Source organism: Sciurus vulgaris (assembly GCF_902686455.1).
Source record: "Sciurus vulgaris genome assembly, chromosome: 4".
NCBI lineage: Eukaryota > Metazoa > Chordata > Mammalia > Rodentia > Sciuridae > Sciurus > Sciurus vulgaris.
In genome coordinates, this window is record NC_136464.1 from 114,062,780 (window position 1) to 114,074,932 (window position 12,153).

The following is a 12,153-nucleotide window of genomic DNA, read 5'->3' on the forward strand; positions in this document are numbered from 1 at the left end:
ATGGCAGTAATATTAAATAACTAGTTTTCCTAATATTTTTCTTTTGTAATTTTGATTTTTTTTCAGCATCAAAATACAATTTGAATGAAATTTACCACATCATCAAACGTACCTGAATATGTTTCCAAAGTTCCCAGAGGATAGATTCAACATTGGGGTAAAAGTGTATATCCCTTCTAACCAAATTTTTTGAGATAAAGGAACCAAATCTCTGCTTGCATGATATTCCTAAAGAAAAATAATTGGCCAGGTTCACAACTCATATGTTTAGAGCTTTTATGCCACTAGATCCATTCATCCATCCCTTTCTCTATCCATACACCAAGGCTTTAATTTATCTCATTGTGAACTAGACCCTCAGTTATGAATTATGCTGATTGAAAGCTAGTTGTGATCTTTGAAATGCCACTAAATTCCAAAGATTGGTGTTATCTCAAGTGGTTATTTAACATATTTAGATCTAAGTCACCAAGGTGGTGCCTGTATTTGTGCAGTCAATGATATTCAAAAAAGAAATGCTATTCCTCATTGGTATTTTGGAATTTTCTGGAGGGATTTTGTATATATCACTCACCTTCTCTGAGTTAGTCTTGAATAGGTCTCACACTACAAAATAAATTAGACTTAGAATCTGAAGAAGCATGTTTCTCCAGATGCAGGGTGAATGAAAAAGTGCAAGAAGTCCAAGAAGGTTTAAGGAAAATCCATTTCCATGGACAACAGAAATGGGGAGAAGGAATTCCCCTTAAAGATAGTCAGTATTCGAAATTCCTAAAGATTAAGTTCTAATACTACCTAATGAAAAGCCATTGTCTACCAAATATCAACACCTGTGGAAACTTCTAGTTTAGATGTCATGTTAAATATATGGTAAATCCAGTCTGTTCTCACACAGGTTGTGGTATATATATTAAAAACTGAACCAATAAATATACAACTATGTATGTTGAGTAAAGGAATGGGAAACTCTTTGATGAAAAATTAAGAGATTAGCTTATTTCAAATTCAGTATGTTATTCAGTCTTCATAACTGTTTCCTTCTTTTAGGGATCTATGAACCTCTCAACTCTTTATGAAACAAAAATAATTGATCACAAAAATAGGCATAAAATGTACATTTACATGCATACAATTATTGAAATTGAAATTATCCAACAGACAACAAAAATATTTGTATTATAAAATTAAAATTAAGTGAAGCAAAATCACAAAACAGAAAGTAATCATAGGTGAAATACAAAATAAAATGTCAGATATATGTGAAAATTTGTTAGAAAATCCAAACCTTAGAATTTCAGAAAACAGAATTGAAAGAAGGGAAAGAAAAATTATTAACAAAAAAATGCCCAAGAATTTCCAACAACCAAGGAAATGCATGTGTCCTGAGGTGGTCTGTAGAAAAAGGAAAGAAAAGAAGGAAGAAAAAAAAATCATACTACACACTCGATATTACTCCCTTAAAGAAAATTAAATTTAAAATGGCAGCTATTGGCCTGGTGTGGTTGTAGACCCCTGTAATCCCAGCTGCTCAGTTTACAAGTTCAAAGTCAGCCTCAGCAACTTAGCAAGGCCCTTAGGAATTCAGCGAGACCCTGTCTGTAAATACAATACTAAAAAAAAGGCTGGGTATATGGATCAGTGGTTAAGTGCCACTGAGTTCAATCCCCGGTACTAATTAAAATAAAATAAAATAATAAAATAAAATAAAATAAAATAAAATGGCAGGCATTAGAAAGAAGTAAATAAAAATCCCCTTTGGAGGACTAAACTTTGGATATAGGACTTAAAGAATTTCCACAAATAAAACCCCAAGAGAAATGATCTAACATTGTAAATTATAGAACACTCTAGAAACAAATCACCATGAATAAGTCAATGGAAACAACTTACGACTGAACCAATTCTGAAAAACTCCTAATCCTGAAATAAACAGATTCAAAATACAAAATAAGCATATTTACTGTGCTTCAAAATTTAAAAGTGGAAAGAAAATTTGATGTAGAAAATATTAAAAATATTCAGGCAGTTTGGGAAAAAATGAATAGAACATATAGAATTGAAATGCAGTAATTCTAAGTAAAAGTTGAATGGATGACATCAAATTAGACACCATTAAAAAGAGTAAGACAACTCGGTGATAGATTGGAAGGAACACCCTAGAGGCATCAAGAATTAAATAGGTGGAAAAGAAAAAAGAAAAAGAAAATTCAAGAGACTAGGAGGACGGAATGAGGTCTTCAATTTCTTTAAATAATTTCAGGAAAGAAAGCACAAAGAATGGGGCAGAACTTTGAAAAAATGGGTTGTAAGTTCCAACAATATAGCATAGATTTGTTATATCATTCAGGAATTCCCTTCTTAGATATCTATTCAACAGAAATGCAAGCATGTGTTACCGCAATGTTCATAGTGGCATCAATTGTCACTACCAAACAGGACAACCCAAATGTCATCAACTGGTCAACAGATAAACCAAATGTGATATATGCATATAATGGATTTTTTTTAATCCATGAAGCATCCATAGATGCTACAACATGAAGATAAACCTTACAAACATCATGGTAACTGGAAGTGGCCAGTCACAAAGGTCTATATATTATATGAAATTTCCAGAATAGGCAAATCCATAAAAACAGAAATTAGATTAGTGGTTGCCTGGAACTAAAGGGAAGTAGACTTGTCAGGGAGGGAGGACAATGAAGAGTGATTCCTGATATATACAAAGTTTCTTTTAGTTTGCTAAAACACTATTCTAAACGATTTCTAAAATAAGATTCTTTTGATAGTTCTAGAATCTGCAAATATGTTTAACTATTTGACACTTTAAATGTATAGACTTTATAGTATACGAATTATATGTCATTGAAAAGTACAAAAATAAAAGTAAAGTAATACAAAAATAACAAAGCAGAGGCAATTATTTAAAATAATATTGACTGAGAACTTTCCAAAATTAATGAAAGTCCTTAGGTTGAAAATCTGATGAATCCCAATCAAGATAAATATGCTTTTTGAAAATCCATACTTAGACACATAAACATGAAATAGCAAAATAAGAATATTTCTCAATTTGTTTGCTATTACTTCATAATTAGGTTAAATATATATATTTTGGGAGGAACCTCACAGAACTGTTTCTTTGTTCATCTCACTGAATTTCATAAGATGAACACAAAGTGTGTCTGTCCCACATTGGTGATATGGACTTTGACAACTTGAGTGGGGTGTCTAGTTTTTCACTGAAAATGTTATTATTTTTCCCTTGACAATAAGAATTTTTTGAGGAGGTAATCTGAGACTGCATATATCCGATCTTTTTTAATTTATTATTTATTTTTACTTTTTACAGACTGCATTTTGATTCATATGCACACATCTTTATCCAACCTTTTCCTTGTAGTCCTAGTTCAATGGAGGCTTTCTAATTCCATTGTTCCTTTCATAGCTTTTGGTGCTATGAATAAGCTTTTAGCTTATTCTGCTATAAGAAAGTTTTCTTTTCTCCTATTTATTTATTTTGTGGAATTGTGACTTTGTCTTACTTTTGGTGGTATTCTTCTTTAAGAAAGTTTCCTTTTCTCCTATTTATTTATTTTGTGGAATTGTGAATTTTTGTTTTACTTTAAGAGATACAATCTATTAGAATCATTATTAATTTTAATGCTCAAATTGTCCTATATTTGTTCAGGGGTAGTTCCTATAAGCTTTTGACATATCACCATAATATTTATTATTTCCTTTTGTCTCAAAAAAATGTCAAGCTAGTTTTATACATTTCCAACCCAGCCCTAGAATAAGCCATTTTTCTGACGTTTTCCTTACTCCCTTTATTGAAAAGTGCTATTTAGATACTAAAATCTGGGCACCCTTAGGGTTTTGATGTTCCCAGGTTCATTGAGTAGACAAGATAGTCAGGAAATGTTTGTAGGAACATTCACACACATATGTACACTCGCACACAACTATATTTCTACCTTAATTTCTTTTTATATTTTTTGTTTTGTTCTTTTTAGATATACATGACAGCAGTGTGCATTTTGACTTAATATACATACATGGAGTATAACTTTCCATTCTTGTGGTTGAACATGATGTGGAGTTAAACTGGTTGTGCACTCATATAAGAACATAGGAAAGTTATGTCAGACTAATTCTACTGTCTTTCCTATTCTGAAACCCTCTCCCTTCCCTTCATTCACCTTTGTCTAATCCAATAAACTTAATAAACTTATGTTCTTCTCTACCCTGTTTATTGTGTGTTATCATTCACATATCAGAGACAACATTCAGCCTTTGTGTGTGTGTGTGTGTTTTCTGGGTTGGTTTATTTCACTTAGTATGATAGCCTCTAGTTCCATCCATTTTCTGGCAAATGCCATAATTTTATTCTTCTTTATGGCTGAGTAATATTGCACTGTGTGTATGTATCACATTTTCTTTATCCATTCATCTATTGAAGGACATGTAGGTTGGTTCCATAGCTTAGCTATTGTGAATTGAGCTGCTATAAACGTTGAAATGGTTACGTACACTGATTTTAAGTTCTGTGGGTATACATGCCAAGGAGTGGGATAGCTGGGTCAAATGGTGGTTCCAGTCCAAATTTTCTAAGGAATCTCCATACTGCTTTCCAGAGTGATTGCACCAATTTGCAGTCTCACCAGCAATGTATGAGTGTACCTTTTTCCTCACATCCTCACCAAAATTTATTGTTACTTGTAATATTAATAATTGCTATGCTGACTGGAGTGAGATGGGATCTCCGTGTAGTTGTAATTTACATTTCTCTAATTGTTAGTAATGTTGAACATTTTTTCATATATTTTCTAACTATTTGTATTTCTTCTGTGAAGTGTCTGTTCAGTTCCTTTGCACATTTATTGATTAGGTCATTTGTTTCTTTGGTATTCAGTCATTTGAGTTGTTATATATCCTGGAGATTACTGCTCTATCTGAGGTGCTGGTGGTAAAGATTTTCTTCCATTCCGTAGGCCCTCTCTCCATGTTGACATTGATTTCTGTATGTTGAAAGCTATCAGTTCATACCAGTACCTCAACTTCCAACCCAATACCATAGGACTCATTCTCCTTTCCTCCTTTTTCATCTTTGTAGCTCCCTTATCTGTAAATAAGAAACATAACTCCCATTGCTCAATATATGTGCATATTTTGCCAATGCCCATGATGGTAACTAAGCTCCAGTTCATCCTCCTCGGGGTCTTCGAGGTCTTGACCCCACAGAGGTGTACCCTGCTTGACTGCCTTTCTTCCTCTCGCAGACTCTGACTCCTGAGCCCTGATGGGAACTGCCTCATACACTCACTTTCACTGCATTGGTTCTTACCTTTGTCCAGCTGCTTTTCCCACTCAGGCCCCTCAGATGTTTGGTCTGTTTTTTCCATGTTATTTTTCTGTTTAAATAGAGTAACATTTGAATACTAGATATCTAGAAAAAAGGTAATGCAATACAAGCCATTGAAACATAACACTTTAATTTGTATCTTAAGGTTCCAACTATAATTATAATATACTTCAAGATAAAAAGCATCCACTGCCTCTTCCAATACTTAGAATGGTAATAATGCAGTAAAGAACCTCAGGCAGCAAAGGGGTCAAATACCCACTCTTCAAGTTCACTGTGCATTGCATGATGATGATGATAATGATGATGGTAATGGTGATCTGGTACTGGGGATTGAACCCAGGGGCACTTAACCAGTTAGCCACATCCCCAGGGTCTCACTAAGTTGCTCAGGGCCTCCATAAATTGCTGACTTTGAATTTGCAATCTTCCTGCCTCAGCCTCCCAAGTTGCTGGGATTACAGACACGCACCATGGCACCAGGTTTGATTTTTCGTTTGTTTGTTTCAATAAGAGAAAGAGTATGTCTGTAATTCACAATCCGATGATGATATGTTGATTTAAAAGTATGGAATGTCAATTTACATCTTAAATTGAATTTTTAACAAGTGATATAATTTATTCTTTTAAATAATACTGTAGACATGAGACATAAAATTTGTACTGAATATGGTTGAATATAACAGAAATGCAAGTACAGATATTTTCCAGAATAGGATAAGTAATAGGATTAAAGCATCAACTCACATCTTTTAAGAATTTTGAGGACAAAGTAATATAAATGTAGACTTCTATTTCAGATATCTTTTAAATTCCTAGAAAATCTTTTGTTCCAAGATTAAACAATTAGTGATGGTACACAAAAGAGACTGAATATGTAGCCAGGTGCCAATATAAGGAAACCCCTATTTTACAAAACCAAACCATCTCCTGATCCCTTTTTTCTTGTGCCCTGGTTGCCCAAGAGTAGATTCTTTGAGAAACCTTAAACTGCTAGAGAAAGAGCATTATTTGCATTGGAAGCTTGTCCTCTGTCTGGTTTTAGTTAGGAAGCTGCCTCCCAAGGCACATCTAGAGCCTGATCCAGAACTGTATTGTGAAAGAACAGAAAGCATCATATGAGTTCTGGGACCTCTACTTAGAAAAGGGCCAGTCGTTAGAGGAAGAATCATATTGGATTTGCCTTGAGACTGGAGAAGTGATAGCCCGTTTTGATCAGCAAATTCCAGGCATCAGCTTCTTGTACAATCACCTTACAATTAGCAAAGTAACAGTGTCCTCTGTCTTGATTAAACAACATTCCCAAACTTCACAAACCAAACCCAGGGCATACTTCACAATTTCCTTGACGTTATTGTTCTTTTGGTGTTGGGAATCAGCAACAAGGACAGGTTCTCCCCTCATTGGACTGCTGGTCCTCACAAACCAGGTCAATCGCTAACCACTGTTCCTTCGGTTCCTGTTCTTGTTCAGCGCATGATGCTCTGCTGAGGCCCTGAGCTGAGAGGGTTTTAGGCCTACTTGGATTCTGACTTTGGAGGGAGGTTAAGTTCTCAGAGATCTGGCAAAACTTCAGATTGGGAAAGCTTCATAGTCATTTGTATGCAATAGAGCCATCTTCAGGTCAGCTGACAACCTTGTACAAAATATAAGATTACAAAAGGTTTCTCAGGTCCGCAACACCCAGAGAGTAGCCCATGAGTCCCTAAGACATATTTTGATTCCAGGGCCCCTGTACTTGCTATCTGAATGATCTGAAATACTCTTATTCTAAACAGTCATATGGCCATCTCCTTTTCTCCTTCAGGACTTTCTTAAATAGCATCTTCCTATTGAGGGTACCCCTTTTAAAATCCCTACTCTCTTATTCTCGCTTTTTTATGTTTCACTTTTCTCTTTAGCATGAGAAATAAACATCTAAGATTTTGCTTTTTATTGTTTTGTGTTCTTTCCTCCCACTAGAATCTAAACCCAATGTAGGATATAGAAAGACAAGGGTTTATGTATCTTTTGATCACTACTGAGTCCCCAGTGCCTTGAGCAGTGTCTAGCACACAGGAGGCATGTGAAAACAAATGAATGGATCCATAGTTGCTGCCATCCTTCCTGTCAGGTGGGATGATTCTTCAATCATGCTCCATCAATCTCTCCTCCTTCTCTTACCTCTCCAATCTTTCCTTTCTTCACTTTTTCATTTCTGTCTACTGGCAAATATTCTTAACTAAAAACCCCTCCTGCCAACCCTGATTCCTCCTCCAATTCCCTTCTGGAATTTCATTCACTGCTGAAATTCATGAGAATGCATGCCATCTTTGCTGCCTTCACTTTTAATTTATCCACCACCCATTGTGATTTCTTCCTTGTGTTCAACCATTTCATTTAGTCCTCATGCTACTGACATTCTTATCACCTTTTACTGAGCAGATCATTCCTGTTTTAACAGTCCTTCCTGTACCTCGTGACGTTTTTCCTCACTCCTGACTGTTCTTTCTCTTCTGTGACTGTTTTCTGCTTCTCCGACTGCCCTTTACATCTGTTGCTCTGAGAAGCCAGCCTCAATTCCAGTACTTTTCCACTCTCCAAACTCTACTTAGTGATTCCAGCGAATACTTAGCTTCAATCATCAACTGCAATACACATGCTTAAATTGAAGTCCCCCATCTGGAGCTTTCCCCTGAATTCTAATATTGCATTCCTAAACAGTGTGCTTTTCTATTGAGGAAAAGTGTAATGCACAGGACACATGAACACACTGATCGTCATTAAAATGTGATTGGTGCCATTTCAGGATGGAGACAGACTGCTTTGGGTCCTTCCACTTATAAGTTATGAGACTTGGAAGAGTTACATGAGCTCTCTCTGTCTTCTTATTTATAGTATGAGACTAATAGTAGTATCTCACTGGTGATGGTTGTTAGTAGGATTAGATGAAATAATACAGATATGGTATGTAAGACCATGCCTGAAATTGGATGTTCAGTGAGTGCTATCTACTGCAATTATTACTGTGTTAAATTTAGCACATACAAAAGGCCTTCATAGCATTTGAGTGCTTCAGTTGAGGCTTCTTGGAGTGTATCTGTATGCTGAATTTCAAAAAAATGAGGAAGATGAACCAGTTGAAGAAGGGTAAAAGGGTCATTTCAGGTAATGAAAATAAGTAATGATACAAAGAATAGAAGCACATGCTTGTGGGAGAATATAAAGGTAGGGAGTAGATATTTAAGGAATATAAATTTCAAGGTGGGAAATACTCTCAGGTAAAACTAAAACATTCAGTAAAGGCCAGGTCACTGTATGCCATACCAAGGAGTGTGAAGGGCATTGAATATTTTGCCAGCAACCCTTAAGTTTCTTCTATATAAGTATCAGAAATTAGTTTATCATATTTAGTGGTTTCTGATGTGTTTATTTATTGCTGTGGAATAATGGAATGAAGGAAATGTAACTACAATGAAGATACATAAAATTAGATACGGGGCAACGTACTCAAATTCATTTCTACATTTTTTGATTACATGTATTAGGTAGTAGATTTAAAATCTCCTTCACTTCTGGAAATAGGAGAAAGAGAATACCAATCAGACGAGAACTGAGGTCTTAACATTAAAATGTGTTTTACAATATATTCATTACATTTGTAACTGACCCATATAATAGGTTGACCATGTTTATTGCAGTTATTAATTCAGAATGTCTACAGCATTAGGGTGAAGTAAAATGTTGAAACCATTTAGTGAAATCTATATTCTGATTAAGAATGTGTGCAGAGTTGTTCATTCATTCAAAGTAATCACAGGTAATAATAATCCATCTTATGTTTATATACCATATTTAATCATAATAGATTCCAGAGCATTTGGTAAACTAAAATTATTTCAGTGTTCAGTACTGAGTGAAATAGCATTACATAAACTGTAGAAACCTGAAAAAAATTTAAATATGAGTGTTAAAATACATGGTTCAAAATAAATACTGTGAATTCAAATTAATGATCTTGTTTATATACGGAATAGAATATTAGAATCATAGCATCTTAATAAAACAAGAAGGGACCTTGGCGATCACCTTCTCCAACCACTTCATTTTACAGATGAGGAAACTAATTTCTATATTTTTGATTTCTTGCTGGTTCCTACTAAATTGCAATATCTTCATGCCATTGCTTGCAAAATAATATATTATTTTCTAAAGTGATATGAAAAGTATACATTATTAAATTTGTATTGCTATTACCACCCAATTCAGAAATTCAGATTCTAAGAGTTCCACCAACAGACTACACAAGATGGTACCATGTTCAATGCCAGCAGTTGTTCTTAACTGAAAGCCAGAAATGGGTAAAGGTAAGGAATGATGTTAGTATCAAACTGAAGGTTCTTCCCCATAACCCCTACAGCCACCCCCATGTTGCCTTCCTAAATGTGCAAATGTGCCTGCCACTTTTTAATCTTGAAAGAAATGGGAAGAAAGATTTGTCATCATTTGGAAGGTTCAGAGACCCTCCAAAATACACCGTGCCCCATAGGCTGCTCCAGCAATTAATATGTTTAAATCTACAGATTGATTATCTTTTACATGAAATGCTTTGGACCAGAAGTATTTCAGATTTAGGATTTTTAAAATATTATACAGTATATATAATATTATACAGTATATTACATGGTATATTTGTGTAAACATAATGATGTATCTTGGGAGTGGGACCAAGTAGAAATACAAAATTCACTTATGTTTTATACTGACCTTATTAAATAGCCTCAAGGCAATTTTGTTATACATTTTTAATAATTTTGCACAAGAAATAAACTTTCCACTTTTGACATGAAGTCAGTGATATGTTTTAGAGTTTATAATATTTTCAATTTCAGATTTTTGGATTAGGAATACTCAACTTGTATTTGCATGTGAAGACTCTGCTGTGTAAAGAGTAGACCTTGAAATTTTGAGAACTATCCAACTATATGGGCTACTTTTAGGCAACTTCCTCCCCCTGATTCCTGCCTTTTTGCTTTTTTCAATAAAAGTATTTCTCCAAACTCCTCTCTGAACACCTGGCTATGTTAGAGGTTTTATATTCTCTATTCCATTTTATTTGCATATCTAGATACTTCCTATGCCAAATTGTTTCAATTTACAATTTCTCTCCCATCTTGACCACACTAGCACTTAGATCTAGCCTTTCTTAAGCTCAGAGTGTTTTTGTTTGTTTTGTTCATCTCTATCTCTATTTAATTTTACATAATCACACATGTTATTTTTCTGCTTCATAGTAATATTTTTTTTCTTAGGTTAAAAACTCCTAGTGGGATATATATATATATGATGTCATATGTATGTATATATATATATGATATTCTTTTGGTACTTATCAGCATGCTAATGAAATTCTAGGTCTTCAATAAATAAATTTTGGTATGAAACCATGGATTTCATTGGTGCTGGTTAGCTAAAGTCTATCTGTACAGAAACATGTTCTTAAAAATCAATATTCTAAACATTTCAGAATGGCATAGAAATGACTGTAAATCATCAGTTTGATGAAAATAAAACTTTGGATTATTCTTTAATAACCTTTCTACTGACAGTTAAGACCAAACATAATGCTCAAAATTCATTTTTAAAAAGTTGCTGTAAAATACATTAATTTCTTTTCTTTTCTAAAAGAAATCGACAAATATGAATGAAGAAAGGATCATTTTCTTAATTGTTTTGATGAGAGGCAGTGAAGCATAAGGTCACTAAAGGGCCTGGGCTTTGGATTTAGAATGACAAGAAGGCAGCTTGCAGCTCACTTATTTATCAGTGGTATGACTTGGAGAATATTACTTCAACTTGGTGGGTGTGTGCCCTTATGTAGAAAATGGGAAAAAATAATATGTCCCTCATGTGGTTTAAGAAACTTTAATGAAACAGGGACTGTAAATTACCTAGTCTATGGTATTTCAAGTATCTGCTGAGCTGAAATGTAGATTGAATTTCTAGTTCTGTGCCTAATATAGAAGTTTGTAATACCATGACAATGATTATATCTACATCAAACACATAAGCACTGATATTTCTTTCCTGCCCTGACATTCATAGAAAGGGGAAACTACTGCAAGGGAAGTGTGTTTAGTGCTTGCCTGGGCAGTGAGAAGAGGGAAAGGGTGGTAGAGAAGCATCATGGTGCCTGATTATTATGGCAGTGGTCTCTAAATATGGCCACCAAGCACTCTCCCTTCCAGATGCACATGGCCCTCCTTACATTAATACAGTAAGTCTCTTTCTCCCACCTTTGAAACTAGGTGGTCTTTGTGACCTGTTTTGACCCATAGAACATGGTGACAGTGATGTGCAGGAACTTCTGAACCCAGTTTGAAGGAGATTTATCAGCTTCTGCAGTCCTCCTTCTTGAGAAAATTCATCATGGAAACTGGCCATCATGTTGTGAGGAAGTCCAATCTAGAATAGTAAATAAATAGAGGTGCTATGGTTTGCACACAGTTTTAGTGTATCACCCAAAGGACCATGTGCTAAATGCTTGGTCCTCAGTGAGGCAAAGTTGAAGTGGTAGAACCTTTAGAAGGAAGAACCTAGTAGAAGGTAATTAGGTTGTGGGGCAACACCTCAGAAGGGATTCATGCTGGTCTTCTAGAGTGAGTAAGTTCTTATGACAGCAGGGCTTCATACAGCAAGTCCACCACATATGTTTGACCTGTTCCACACATGGCAGCTTCCCTTTCCCCTTTTTAGCCTGTTGTGATGCATCCAAGGGGCCCTGGCCAGAATGGCAGCATCAAAGCTCT